Source organism: Pan troglodytes, chromosome 4, assembly GCF_028858775.2.
Source record: "Pan troglodytes isolate AG18354 chromosome 4, NHGRI_mPanTro3-v2.0_pri, whole genome shotgun sequence".
NCBI lineage: Eukaryota > Metazoa > Chordata > Mammalia > Primates > Hominidae > Pan > Pan troglodytes.
The window spans coordinates 69,896,046-69,910,916 of NC_072402.2; the positions used below are offsets into that span (position 1 = coordinate 69,896,046).

At 42.7% G+C, this 14,871-nt stretch overlaps 1 pseudogene; it reads left to right on the top strand.

Annotated features, from left to right (window-relative positions):
- Positions 1-10,084: 10,084 nt before the first annotated feature.
- On the top strand, positions 10,085-12,317 carry LOC461896 (peptidyl-prolyl cis-trans isomerase A-like; annotated as a pseudogene).
- Positions 12,318-14,871: the final 2,554 nt, after the last annotated feature.

The window sequence follows — 14,871 nt, forward strand, 5'->3', positions numbered from 1 at the left end:
GAACCCTGCTATTGGCAGAATCCATCTTTTTTTTTTTTTTCGAGAGGGAGTTTCGCTCTTGTTGCCAGGTTGGAGGCCAATGGCGCGATCTCGGCTCACTGCAACCTCAGCCTCCCAGGTTCAAGTGATTCTCCTGCCTTAGCCTCTCAAGTAGCTTGGATTACAGGCATGCACCACCATGCCTGGCTAATTTTGTATTTTTAGTAGAGACGGGGCTCACCATGTTGACCTGGCTGGTCTCGAACTCCTGACCTCATGTGACCCATTTGCCTCAGCCTTCCAAAGTGCTGGGATTACAGGCGCGAGCCACCATGCCTGGCCTAATCCATCTTGTCTTAAAGCGACTGGAGCTCCTTTGTGGTTTCAGCCACTGACTTCTGGACATGTGGGTTTTGATGGCGATTGGGTCCCTCTTGAGTCTGAGAACAGCCCTGAGCCTGCTGGAAACCCAAAACAGCAGCCCACACACACCTGATTTTACATCCTCACAGAGCAAAGGGCATTGGCAGGAGTGGTGTTCAACACAGCAAGTGATCTAGTGCCCAGGCACAGGTTTGTTCTTGGTCCTGTCCTGGTGGCATGTGACAAGCACTCTGGACCTGCCTACCTCCATGACTGTTCTTCCAGGGTTGGTGGACAGAACTCCATGGGTTCAGCCTTGTGATGAGGCCAGCCATGTGGCTGAACTAGGAAAAGAGGTAAATGACTCAGGCTAGTACTGAGTGTGTGTGTGTGTCTGTGGGTGGGTGTTTGAGATGGAGTCCTGCTCTGTCACTCAGGCTGGAGTGCTGTCGCGTGATCTTGGCTCACTGCAACCTCTGCCTCTTGGGTTCAAGCGATGCTCCTGCCTCAGCCTCCTGAGTAGCTGAGACTACAGGTGCGTGCCACCACCCCCGGCTAATTTTTGTATTTTTAGTAGAGATAGGGTTTCACCATGTTGGTCAGGCTGGTCTTGAACTCCTGACCTCGTCATCTGCCAGCCTTGGCCTCCCAAAGTGCTAGGATTACAGGCATGAGCCACCACGCCGGCCTGAGTGTGTTTTTATAATATGCTTTTTCTTGTATATAGGCCAGAAACCAGCTATTCAAATAAGCAGGAGATTAACACTAATTTGCCTTGCAAATCAGTTCAGAGTAGGATTAAGGTGAACATTGTATCATTCTGGAAGATACTCTGAAAACGCTGCTGGGTTGCTATGATTGAATCAGCCAAGGAAAGAGAGCAATGGAGATGTCCCACTGCTGGCACGATCCAGTTACTCACTGTCCATTCACTATAGAAAGTGTGTCCTTATTTCAGGGCACCCTAGACAATTACACCTACTATGTCTCATTCTTCTTGCATATTTTAGAGGCATTGACTGGTTGTAGATAGGAGACACAACGAGGTTAGATCATAGTCCAAGATCAGAAAGCTAATTCTGCTAGAATCTGGATTCAGAATCCAGGTCCTGCAGCATGTCAATCACAATGAGTAATGAATAAAATATTAGTCTAGGCTACGTTGTGAAAAGGAGCATCCCATCTGTCTCTACTAAAAATACAAAAAAAAAAAAAAAAAAAAAAAGCCGGGCGTGGTGGTGGCTGCCTGTAGTCCCAGCTACACGGGAGGCTGAGGCAGGAGAATGGCGAGAACCTGGGAGGCGGAGCTTGTAGTGAGCCGAGATCACGCCACAGCCTGGGCGACAGAGCAAGACTCTGCCTCAAAAAAAAAAAAAAAAAAAAAAAAAAAAAAAAAAAAAAAAAAAATGGAGCATCCCAGGACTTTTGTAAAGCCATACATTTTCTTCTTTCTTTCTTCCTTCCTTCTTTTTCTTTTTTCTTTTCTTTTCTTTTTTTTGTGTTTCACTTTTGTTGCCCAGGCTGGAGTTCAATGGCGCGATCTTGGCTCACTGCAACCTCCGCCTCGCAGGTTCAAGCGATTCTCCTGCTTCAGCCTCCCGAGTAGCTGGGATTACAGGCATGTGCCACCACGCCCAGCTAATTTTGTATTTTTAGTAGAGATGGTATCCATGTTGGCCAGGCTGGTCTAAAACTCCCGACCTCAGGTGATCCTCCCACCTTGGCCTCCCAAAATGTTGAGATTACAGGCGTGAGCCATTGCGCCCGGCAGCCATATATTTTCTATTTGTGTCTACACTCATCTAACTATATGAAAGGGAGACCTCAAGGGTGCTATGATTTTTATACCTAAGGGTATAATAAGTTGAATTGACTTAACATTTTTAACAGTGCTTTGTGCAGGCCCCAATCCTATTTTATGTAATTAGGTGCATTTTATTACTTATTGTCTTTTATCTCCTTTCATACTTCTACTGAAATTCTTATTACTATTTTATTTCCAGCTATTTTATTTTTATTTCTATTGTGTGTTTTGTAGCAATCAGTCTTATATGTGACACATTTTTTGTGTAGATTTTCAATTATTACAAAAAGTATTGGAGTGTGTATCTTGTTTATTATTTTCCATTTATTGACAAGTTTCTAAGATTTTTATAGGAACATTTTACCTGCTTCCAACTTCAGCATATCAGCTTCTGATGAGCCTCTGCCACACTTTCCCTCTCCAGTGTCCCACAGGGGAGACTCAGATGCAACCTAATCACCAATATCACATACATTAGTCTCATTCTCATGAGAATTTATTTAGGATATACATCATCCTCCAGCTGAACTGTGCATTGAAAATGCATAACCTAATTTTATGGAGTATTGCCAGATTGTTTTTTAAAATTGATTAAGTATTTGTCCTCCAAAAATAGATCATGATAATTACTGTATACATTTATTCCCTATAGACACTTGGATTGATCCAGTGTCTAATATTTGAGGCATGTTTCTGAAGAGAGAAGCCCAGGGTGGTTCAGCTGCTGTCTGATTTAGTGTTTACTGATTTCTGACAGCATCTTGTTTAGGGAGCCAGTTTGCAATGTGGTTCAGAAAATCATTCCCTGACATTCCGTCTAAAATCTATGTCTACACATTTTTATCATATTTTAAGCGAATTTTATCCCATAATAGTTTTCTGCATATACTATATGAGTGTTTTCTTTTCCTAAAACCCATAAAAGAAATTGACCAGTAATATCACATTTAATATGGTGAGTCTTAATCCATAGTTGAACCATTTGAATTTAGATTTGTCCATCTGAAGATAAAGTTGAATCTCAAGTTTTTGCAATATATCAATATATCCATGGTCACAGGACAAATAATAATATGTAAATGTTTCTTAAAAGTACTTCCAGAATGAGCTGAGGGTCTCTTAGCAGATGACAAAATACTATTGTAAGGTGTTCTCTGTTTCTTTGAAGAGAGAAAGGAATTCATCCTGCTTCCCCCTGCTCTGCTGAAAATGTATGAGATGTGGCCTAACTTTGTAGTTGTCATGCTAACTTACATGCATGAAAATCTGTGAATACCAACTGAATGCTAGTGTTCCCTGCCTCTTCTGTTTGGTACACTGGGGTTTTTGTTGTGAGAATTGTGTTATCTCCCAACAGTGGATATATTCTGTCCTTTTCTTCCTCCCAAGTGAACTGTGCTGAGAAGCAGTTATTCATAAGGCCTCTCAGAAGATGGTTTCATGAGATCAAACAACCATTAGTGTTCACAGCGGTTTCCAATTTGTGGAGTCAGTGTTCATACAAGTAGTAGGGGATTCTGTTTAAGAGAATTATAAAAATGTTTTAAGACAAATGTTTTACAAACTCTTTGGAAGTTTGCCTTACAGTTAAACTTTATTGGTTTAATAATAAAGTCACCTCTGGTCATACTTGATACTAAGCTTGGACAACTAGGAAGCACAGCATTGAATATGCTCATCCCTGACCCTCTCCTTTTTCTTCTCACTCCCACTTCCTAAGGACAGCACTCTTGAATAAAGCAATCTCACATGAGTGTTTATTTCAGTAATGTTTTTTTGGGGGAAGCCAGGCCATTAAAACATGCCTTTCTGCTCACCTTATGTACTTCACTGTTTTTCCCCTGCTGTTGGAATCCTCAAAAATTCACTCTGTATTAAAATTTGTTTCAGAGTACCTTCAAAAATAGAATGACTCAGGCCAATCTTGACTCTCGATATGCTGCAAATGAGACATGTTCCCTACATTTAAACAGTCTTTGACTGAGTGGTACAACTACATAGAAAGTCCTTTTTAAATGCCAACAAGTTTAAGTATTTATACGACCTTTTCGTGCGTCATTCCAATGCCCCCTCTTCAATTTTTTCATCATCCAATATCTTTCCCAAACCACAGGGCCAAATCAACTATATGTTAACATTCTGAATCCAGTAATATACTTTTAAAAAATGCATCATAATCTAATGGAGTTTATCAGGAACTCAACTTTGGTTTGGTATTTGAAAATCAATCTCTATTATTCTCCACATTAACGCAGAAAAAATATACGATAATCTCAGTAGATACAAAAAATCTTTTAAAAAATTCAACCCTTCTTCATTAATATAAAAGTCATCTTAGCAAATTAGAAATTGCAAATTCCCTTAATTTGATAAAGCATTTCTATATGAGATATACATCTAACATCTCATCAAATTGTGAAATACTGAAAACTGCCAATTTCTTATTGAAATAAGTAAACTGCCAATAACTGGACCCATTCTCTCACACCCTGCCCCACCCTATTACAGCCTGATCCAATAGAAACCCAAGGAGTTTCAATAGTGCCTTCTGGAATGATAAACTTTCCACCACAACCCTATCATGGTTTAAAGCAATTAGCAAGGTAATAAGTGTTAATCCCCACATGATTGGATTCTGGTATCCGACTTCCTGTACAAGACAGAATGCTATAAAAACCCACAGTCAGGGATGAATTGAGCCATTTGCTCTTTTCCTAGACTAGCCACTTGGCCGGACCTGGTCAAGCTTTGGGAGGCTGAGGCTATGGAGTTCCATCCATCAACCTTGGAAGAGTTGTCTTGGAGGCAGGCAGGTCCAGAGCCCCACATGCCATGGGACCTGAACCGAGAGCAAGTCTGGGCCTGGGCACTGGATAACTTCCCTGTGCTGAGCCGCCACTCCTGTCAATGCCATCAGCTCTGTGGGAGCTCTGCTGCGAGCTGGCTGCTGCACTGAGCCTCCACGAGGCACGAAGCCCTTCCCGGAGATGAGAGGGGCCAAAAACGGCCTCCAGACTCCCATTTTCAGGAGTCAATGGCTGAAACCACAGACGGTCTCCAGTCCCCTCAAGAAGACGCAGATGCTACCGATGGTGTGTTCCAAAGCGGCCTGAAGCTGCCTGGAGATGCCAGCGCCTGCGGAGGTGGAAGTACACATGCCCAGGGCGCCCTCTGCAGTTCAGGACCCTCCCCGGCCGCCCCCCCGCCCCGGAAGCTGCTGAAAACCCAGGGTTCCATCAGGAAGGAACCCGTAAAGGAGAGGAACCCCAGCCTTTCTGCAGGCCTGCGACACGACCTGCTTAACTGCTGCCCTGGAAGGAGCCCGAGGCACTCCAGTGGGTGCCCTCATGGCGTCGCTGCGGACTTTTACACTGGAACTGTTCCTTGCACGCATAAGAGCCTTGAGGCCTCTGCTGTGGAGATCATTCTTTAATTTGTTCTTCCTCTCCTGAATGTCCTAAACATTTTTCATTTAGAAAAACTCTCTTCATGGAATGAATAATATGCAGTGTGCTAAGGAACTCTTCTTTTAGATCTACTTAAAATTGTGATGGTTCTTTTATTGAAATTATACACATTGTTTAAAGCCTTTTCCTTATTTTCCACCTGTGAAATCAAGACTGGTAAATCAAGATTGGTATAGATGGGCCCAAAGCTGACAGAATGGGGGCAGGGATCCAACTCAGAGCTTTTTTTTCCTTCTTCTTTTTCCTTTCTTTTTTTTTCTTTTGAGGTGGGGTCTCACTTTTTTGCCCAGGCTGGCATGCAATGGTACGATCATGCTGTAGTCTAAATCCCAGGGGGCCTTTCAGGAGCTGTGGATACTAACAAGGTGGGAGGGGACAGCTGGGTGGATCACTTGCTGGAGTTTCGAAGCTGACTGTGACCTCCCAGATGAAGGCAGGAAACAGACATTAATAATGTTCTTTAAATCGAGCTCCCCAACATTTCTGGCACCAGGGATTGGTTGCGTGGAAGGCAATTTTTCCATGGATGGCTGGTAAGGGTTGGGGGGATATTTTATGATGAAACTGTTCCACCTCAGATCTTCAGGCATTAGATTCTCATGAGGAGCATGCAAGGTAGATCCCTTGCAGTGCCAGTTCACATTCAGGTTGGTGCTCCTATGAGAATCTAATGCCATAGTTGATCTGACAGGAGGCAGAGCCCAGGCAGTAATGCTTTCTTGCCTGCTGCTCACCTCCTCCTGTGTGGCCTGGTTCCTATTAGTCCACAGGCTGGTACTAGTCTGTTTCTGGGGGATTGAGACCCCTGCTTTAAATTATTTATAAGTTACATCGTATAATAATAAGTGGTGAAGGAGGAGGTTGGGATGCCCTTCACGTGGGGTTGATGGCACACAGTGAAGCTGGCTGGGATGCTGGGAGTCAGGTGGGGCAGGTGTAGCCTCTTTGTCTCATTTATCCTGCACTGCCCTGACATCTCTAAGGCTGCCTGTTCCATCATAATCTGGACTTCAGAGCATGACTTTGACCACTCATAGGAAACTGTTACAACAATTGGAATGCACAAATGCCCAAACCCTATGAACTTGAGCATGGCTGGGGTTGGTGTACTGGACAGACATAGATCCCTCTGGAGAGTTGCACAACCACAGACTTCTCCACCAAGAGTAGGAACTGCCTTCCATTGTGAAGTCTCTTATTGGTACAGCAAGAACCAAAACATGTGCTAGAATATTCTGTAGTTAATCCTATAGAGAAAACAATGGAACTTAAATCTACGAATATTTCATTTACAAATATGGTTTTAGTAGATGAGAGATATACACAAACCACATCATCAGGACACAGAAAAAAACTAGTTTGACTCAAGAAGCTGTAAGTAGTGAAAGGAAGCAGCCTCAGCAGATACCTTGAAAAAACCGGTGGCAAGAACAGTATCTTCAAATGCTAATAAAGGCTGAGAAGCACTGGAATGGGTCATACATAAATTACATGTTAATATTGAAGAATTGACAGCTTCCAAAAGAGGAAGCCTATGAATTCTGATGGTGGCTGCAGAATTTGTAAAGAATTGATAATGAATGTGTGTAGACAATATCAAGTACCTCGGGTCTCTCCAAGTTATATTTATTTTAAAAATGTAACTATATTTTAAGTACAATTATTAAAAAACAGGCAGATATAAGACTATGCAATTTTAGATAAAGAGAAATAGTTGCAAGACATCTAAATAAAAGGGATCATCTGAAATTAGTGTTGTTTGAAATGACTAATTTTGAGCATTCTAGTATTTATGTGAAAATTTAACAATTTCTTTGAAAGAAATTCTTTGAAAGAATTTTCAATTACTTTGAAAGAAACTAGATGTTGGCATTAAGTCAGGGTACATGTGTGGGATCGTTGTTTAGGTGAACATGTGTCATGGGGGTTTGCTGTATGCAGTATTTCATCACTGTGTTAGGCCATTTTCATACTGCTAGGAGAAATACTGGGTCATTTATAAAGTAAAAGAGGCTTAATGGACTCACAGTTCCATATGGCTGGAGGGGCCTCACAATCATGGCAGAAGGGAAAGGAGGAGCAAAGGCACGTCTTACATAGCACCATGCAACAGAGCATGTGCAGGGGAACTGCCCTTTGTAAGACCATCAGATCTCATAAGACTTATTCACTATCATGAGAACGGCATGGGAAAAACGTCCCCATGGTTCTATTACTTCCCACTTGGTCCCTCCCAACACACAAGGGGATTATGGGAGCTACAATTCAAGATGAGATTTGGGTGGGGACACAGCCAAACCATATCAATCACTCAAGTATGGAGCCTAGTACCCATTAGTTATTTTTCCTGCCTCTCTCTCCGTTTACCATCCACCCTCCGATAGGCTCCAGTGTCTGTTTTTCCCCTCTATATGTTTTTGTGTTCTCATCATCCAGCTCCCACTTATAAGTGGGAACAAAATTGACTTTTTTTTTTTATTGTGAACTTCCTTGAAACTGTGCCCTCTGTGATGGAGATCATTCTTTATTTAGTGCTTCCTCTCCAAAGTGCCTTAAAGTTTTCACAATTATAAAAACTATCTTTATGCAATCAAGAATATGCTAAGGAGCTTTACTTTTAGGTTAACTCGGAATTCATAGTTCTTTATACATGACAACTGAAGCCTATTCCTTATTCTCAACTTGTGGAATTGATTTGGATTGGGTGGAGTCAAGATTAGAAGTACATATAGGTGGGTAGGAGCATGAAAAAGTCTGTGATACAGGTCAGAATTGGAGGCTGAACTCCAGGGTGCCTTTGTATAGTTGTGGATGATACCAACAGAGTGGGAAGGGGCAGTGGACCACTGTGCTGGAGTTCTCTTGAAACTGACCATGACCTCCCTGGTGACAGAAAAGAACAGTCATCAATAAAATCTCCTTGAATGGTATGCAGTTTACATTAACAGGGTACAGGTGGAAATTAAATTTAGGGGGACATGAGGAAGACCCCCCAGCCCTGTGCCTTTTGAATTGATAGCCATGAGGTTCCAGGGTACCAGCTTCAGGTCAGACAATTCCAGGAAGCTGTAGACTCTTGCCAGTGTGAAGTTTGCCCACCTCAAGGATGCACATGAATTGTACTTTAAGATCCAGCAAAACTGAAGGCTCATGGTTATGGTCACTTGGCCCAGGGAGGCTATGCTCTCACAGTCTCCACCCATCTCAAGACTGGCAGCATCTGACACACTTCTTTCTGTAGGTGACTCAGGAGAAAGATTTATGCACCACCATAGCTTCAGCCTCTAGCCATGCACATCAAAATCTCTGGACTTAGATAAAAAGGCATACAGGAGAAATCACGCTTTGGGTTTTGAAATTTTACTGTCATGCAGATGTTAGAAATCAAGACCCAGAAACTAGGGGTTGGCATTAACTTTGTGTAGCTCTGAAGACATTTTTCTTTCCTATAGTGACAGTTCTAAATTTCAATGTAGAGAAGCTTAGGTGCCGCAATGTAATTCTGAAGTCTCACAGTCTGCTTTCCTTCTCTCCCTCTCCCTACTGATTGTCTAACTATAAAGAAAGCCACAGAGTTTGCCTTCAAAATAAAAACGTGGAAAACAGTATGGTGTCCCCTCAAAAATTAAAAATAGAATATCACTCAATCTAGCAAATCTGTTTCTGGGTATACATCCCAAATGTTTGAAAGCGGTGATTCAAAAAGGTATTTATACACCCATGTTTGTGGTATTATTATTATTATTATTATTTTTTTTTTTGAGACGGAGTCTCGCTCTGTCGCCCAGGCTGGAGTGCAGTGGCGCGATCTCGGCTCACTGCAAGCTCCGCCTCCCGGGTTCACACCATTCTCCTGCCTCAGCCTCCCGAGTAGCTGGGACTATGGGCGCCCGCCACCAAGCCCGGCTAATTTTTTGTATTTTTAGTAGAGACGGGGTTTCACCGTGTTAGCCAGGAAGGTCTCGATCTCCTGACCTCGTGATCCTCCCGCCTCGGCCTCTCAAAGTACTGGGATTACAGGCATGAGCCACCGCGCCCAGCCCATCTATAGCAATCTTGATCTACCAGCTCAAAAATCAACTCCACAGGTGGAGGATAAGGGAAAGGCTTTAATCAGAGTGTACAGTTTCAATGGAGGAACCATAGCAATTTTGAGTAGATCTAAAAGAACAGTTCCTAAGCATATTACATATTATTCATTCCATGAAGAGAGTTTTTCTAAATGAAAAATGTTTAGGACGTTCAGGAGAGGAAGAACAAATTAAAGAATGATCTCCACAGCAGAGACCTCAAGGCTCTCATGCGTGCAGGGCACAGTTCCAGTGCAATTGTCCGCAGGGACGGCAAGAGGGTCCCCACTGGGGTGCCTCGGGCTCCTTCCAGAACAGCAGTTGAAGCGGGTCCTACTGCAGGCCTGCAGCAAGGCTGGGGTTCCTCTCCTTTCCGAGTTCCTGCCTGATGGAATCGTGGATTTTCAGCAGCTTCCGGGAGCGGCCTGAACTGCAGAGGGCGCCCTGGGCATGTGTACTTCCACCTCCGCAGGCGCTGGCATCTCCGGGCTGGTTCAGGCCGCTTTGGACCCCATCGTCGGTAGCATCTGCGTCTTCTTGAGGTGACTGGAGCCCGTTTGTGGTTTCACCATTGACTCCTGGACATGGGAATCTCGAGGGCGTTTTTGGCCCCTCTCATTTCCGGGAAGGGCTCTGTGCCCCGTGCGGGTGCCGTCCAGCAGCCAGCTCACAGCAGAGCTCCCGCAGAGCTGATGGCATTGGCAGGAGTGGCGGCTCAGCACAGGGAAGTTATCCAGTGCCCAGGCTCAGGCTTGCTCTCGATTCAGGTCCCATGGCATGTGGGGCTCTGGACCTGCCTGCCTCCAAGACAGCTCTTCCAAGGTTGATGGATGGAACTCCACAGCCTCAGCCTCCCAAGGCTTGACCGGCTCAGTCACACAGCTAGCCTAGGAAAACAGCAAATGGCTCAGTTCTTCCCTGACTGTGGGTTTTTGTATCATTCTGTCTTGTACAGGAAGTCGGATACCAAAATCCAATCATGTGGGGATTAACACTTATTTACCTTGCTAATTGCTTCAGGCGGTGATAGGATTATGGTGAAAATGTTATCATTCTGGAAGGCACTATTGAAACTCCTTGGATTTTTATCAGGTGAGGTGGTAAGAGCGTGGGGCAGGGGGTGAGAGAATGGGTCCAGTTATTGGGAGTTTTCCTATTTCAATAAGAAATTGTTAGTTTTCAATATTTTAATATTTTACAATTTGGTGAGATGTTATGTGTACATCTCATAGATATGATGTATCAAATTAAGGGAATTCACTGTTTCTAATTTGCTAAGATGATTTTTACATTAATAATATACAGGGTTGAATTAAAAAAATTTTTTGGTATCTACTGAGATTATCATATATTTTTTCTGCTGTTAACGTGAGGAATAATATTGATTGATTTTCAAATGCCCAACCAATGTTGAGTTCCTGACAAACACTATTAGATTATAACACTTTTAAAAAAGCACTGGATTCAGAATACTAACATGCAATTTATGATTTTGCTCTGTGGTTGGGAGAGATATTGACTGATCAAAAAATTGAGGAGGGGCACTAGAGTGATGCATGAAAATGGGCTTATTAATACGTAAACTTGTCAATATTTAAAAGGTCTTTCCTGTGACTGTCCTACCCAGTCAAAGAGTTTTCAGATACAGGGAACATGTCTCATTTGGAGCATTTCAAAAGGCAAGATTGGCCTAAGTCATTCTATTTTTGAAGGCACCCTGAAGCAAATTTTAACCCAGAATGAATTGTTGAGGATTCCTCCTGCAGGGGAAGAACACTGAGGCACATGAGGTAAGCAGAGAGGCATATTTAATGGCCTGGCTTCCCCAAGGAAACGTTACTGAAGTAGACACCCAGGTGAGATTGTTTTATTCAAAAGTGCATTTCAAGAGTGAAATGGGCTTTGCAGACGCCACCGCTGCCAGAAGCCCTGTACTATCAGCCATGGTCAACCCCACCATGTTCTTCGACACTGACATCTCTGTTGACGGTGAGCCCTTGGGCCGCGTCTCCTTTGAGCTGTTTGCAGACAAGTTTCCACAGATAGCAGAAAACTTTCGTGTTCCGAGCAGTGGAGAGAAATGATTTGGTTATAAGGGTTCCTGCTTTCACAGAATTATTCCAGGGTTTATGTATCAGGGTGGTGACTGCACACAGCATAATGGCACTGGTGGCAAGTCCATCTATGGGGAGAAATTTGATGATGAGAACTTCATCCTAAAGCATACAGGTCCTGGCATCTTGTCCATGGCAAGTGCTGGACCCAACATAAATGGTTCCCAGTTTTTCATCTGCACTGCCAAGACTGAGTGGTTGGATGGCAAGCATGTGCTCTTTGGCAAGGTGAAAGAAGGCAGGAATATTGTGGAGGCCATGGAGCACTTTGGATATGGGAATGGCAAGACCAGCAAGAAGACCACCATTTCTGACTGTGGACAATTCTAATAAGTTTGAGTTGTGTTTTATCTTAACCACCAGACCATTCCTTCTGTAGCTCAGGAGAGGACCTCTCCACCCCATTTGCTTGCAGTATCCTATAATCTTTGTGCTCTCGCTGCAGTTCCCTTTGGGTTCCATGTTTTCCTTGTTCTCTTCCATGCCTAGCTGGATTGCAGAGTTGTTTATGATTATGAAATAAAAACTAAATAACAAACAAAAAGGAGTGAAATGTCCAGTTCAACAACAGAAGACAAAACTGGTAAACTGAATAGAGGTGAAAAATTGAGTGACTTCTCCTTCCCAACCAGGCTGCCCCCAAAATCACCCTTTGGGTTTCCCTTCCACTCTCTTTTAATCCAAACACCACCCCCTCACTGTTACTTCCATAAATAAACATTCCTCTGCCCCATAGGTCTGGGTTTAGTCTCTTCTCTAGTACTACTGTAAAAGTGAAACAGCAAAATAGCCAACAGCACTAACTGTACTTTTGTTTATGGGAACTTTACTCATTCTTGCATGCAGGCTAGGATAATTTCGGAGCACTGAAATAAAATGGTGAAACGCTGTCTCTACTAAAAATACAAAATAGTTGGGCATGGTGGTGCACACCTGTAATCCCAGCTATTTGGGAGGCTGAGGCAGGAGAATCACTTGAATCCAGGAGGTGGAGGTTGCAGTGAGCCAAGATCATGCCACTGTACTCCAGCCTGGGCGACAAAGCAAGACTCTGTCTCAAAAAAAAAAAAAAAAAAGAAAAAGAAAGAAAAAAGAAAAAACAAACAAACAAACAAAATACAACAACAACAACAACAACAACAACAACAAAAAACTCATCCCACCATACCCACTGACCTCACTTTAAATGTATGGTCACCAGCTTCAAGTCCTCATCTTACCTTATTTGACCTCTCAGCAGCATTTGACCCAGTTGATTACTTTAACCTCCTTGACGTTTTCACTTGGTTGAAAATATGCATACCAGTTTTCTTCCACTTTTAAAAATTTGCCCTTCTCTGCTGCTTCCTCCATATAGCTGAAAATAGATTGGAAACATTAAATATGTGAAAATCCATAATGATACTACAAAATAACTCATTGTACACATGGAAAGTTTTTAGAACACAAAAGAATTATTGGGAAACTGGTAAATAAAAGAAAACATTAAATATTTATCCTGATTTTCTTGCACAACTATATGTCAGGATAAACAAATAGTTGATAAGAAAATGTCCTTCCTTTTATAAGAAGTCTATCTAATAAAGGAATGAGAAAATCATAATATCACCGTTTGTAATCCCCAATGAAGTAATGAATCTAGATAATGTCCTTCAATGGCTCCTGAAATCATCAGGTGATAATCTGATGGGGAACTTTATAATAAATGGATTGGGCTGATACTTTTAAAACCACTAAGTGGAGACAACCAGACAATAAAATGATACAATGAGTCTCCGGCTCAATCTAAAAAGTATTATTGCCAAAAAAGCTCAGACTTCAATTTGATCTAGCTTCACTTGTAACTACCAGCCAAGAGAATTACACCCTGGGGATGTAATTAGTCAAACCTAGAGTGTCAAACTTACAACAGAATTTCTTTAACAAATACATTTTAAGGAAAAAGTGGAGGGGAGACTATTATAGATTTTTTAAAAAGAGAGAGAGAGAGATAGGCCGGGTGCATTGAATGCCTGTAATCATAACACTTTGGGAGGCTGAGGCAGGAGAATTTTTTTGAGGCTAGGAGTTTGAGACCACTCTAGGCAACAGAGCAAGTCCCTGTTTCTTTAAGAAATATATTTTAAAAAATTAGCCAGGTGTGGTGGCGTGCCCCTGTAGTCTTAGCTACACAGGGAACTGATGCAGGAGGGTTGCTGGAACCCAGGAGTTCAAGGCTGCAGTGAACTATGATGGCACCACTACATTCCAGTTTGAGTGACAGAGCAAGACTCTGTCTAAATATATATCTATATGTATGTGTATACACATACATATGTATATATCTATAGATATAGATATGTGTGTGTATATATATATATAGAGAGAGTGTTTTAGGCAGGTTCTCTAGAAAGCAGAGGCTGAAGCTAGGATTAAGATGCCAGCAGCTCATTTGGGTTGTGCACACTCAGGTCAGTTATTGGAAAGGACGGACGGAGGTGAGGGAAGGGAAGATACTAAGCAGTGTGATGTGATGGGTGCCATTGTGCTGCCTCTGCCTTCACAAGCCAAGAAGTCAGCAGGTGGCTACTTGGTGCAGGGCTTCTCCAGCTGGATTGTAAGGAAAAGCCATACCTTGGACGGCTCGCTGAAGAAAAAAAGAAGTGGCTTATTTGCTTGGTCCTTGTTCTTCACTGGTCATATTTTACCCTTGGAGGAGTTAACTCCTGCCCTTCTGGATTGTCACATTCAGTCTCCTGACCTTTCTGGACATCAGCTCCCATACTTAGTGGGGAAATGTTCCACCCAAGACCAAAAGTAGCATTAAATCAAGAGGGAGAAAGAAAAGTTATTGAAAAGATGCATAAGTTTGCGTCTCAAAGCAGTTCACCCCCTTTCCCACGCAGATCCTCTCATATGCTACCTATATATCCAGCTCCCAAGTCACAATATGGGATTCCTTTTTATCCCTTTGGAACGAAAATGTTCTCACTTGTTTCCTGTGAGGAGAGGTTCAGGTCTAATTAATCATAGACTCTTCTTTAAGGCTGCTAATCATGATCTCCTAGAAGAGGAAGGCAAGACAGTAAAGCAAA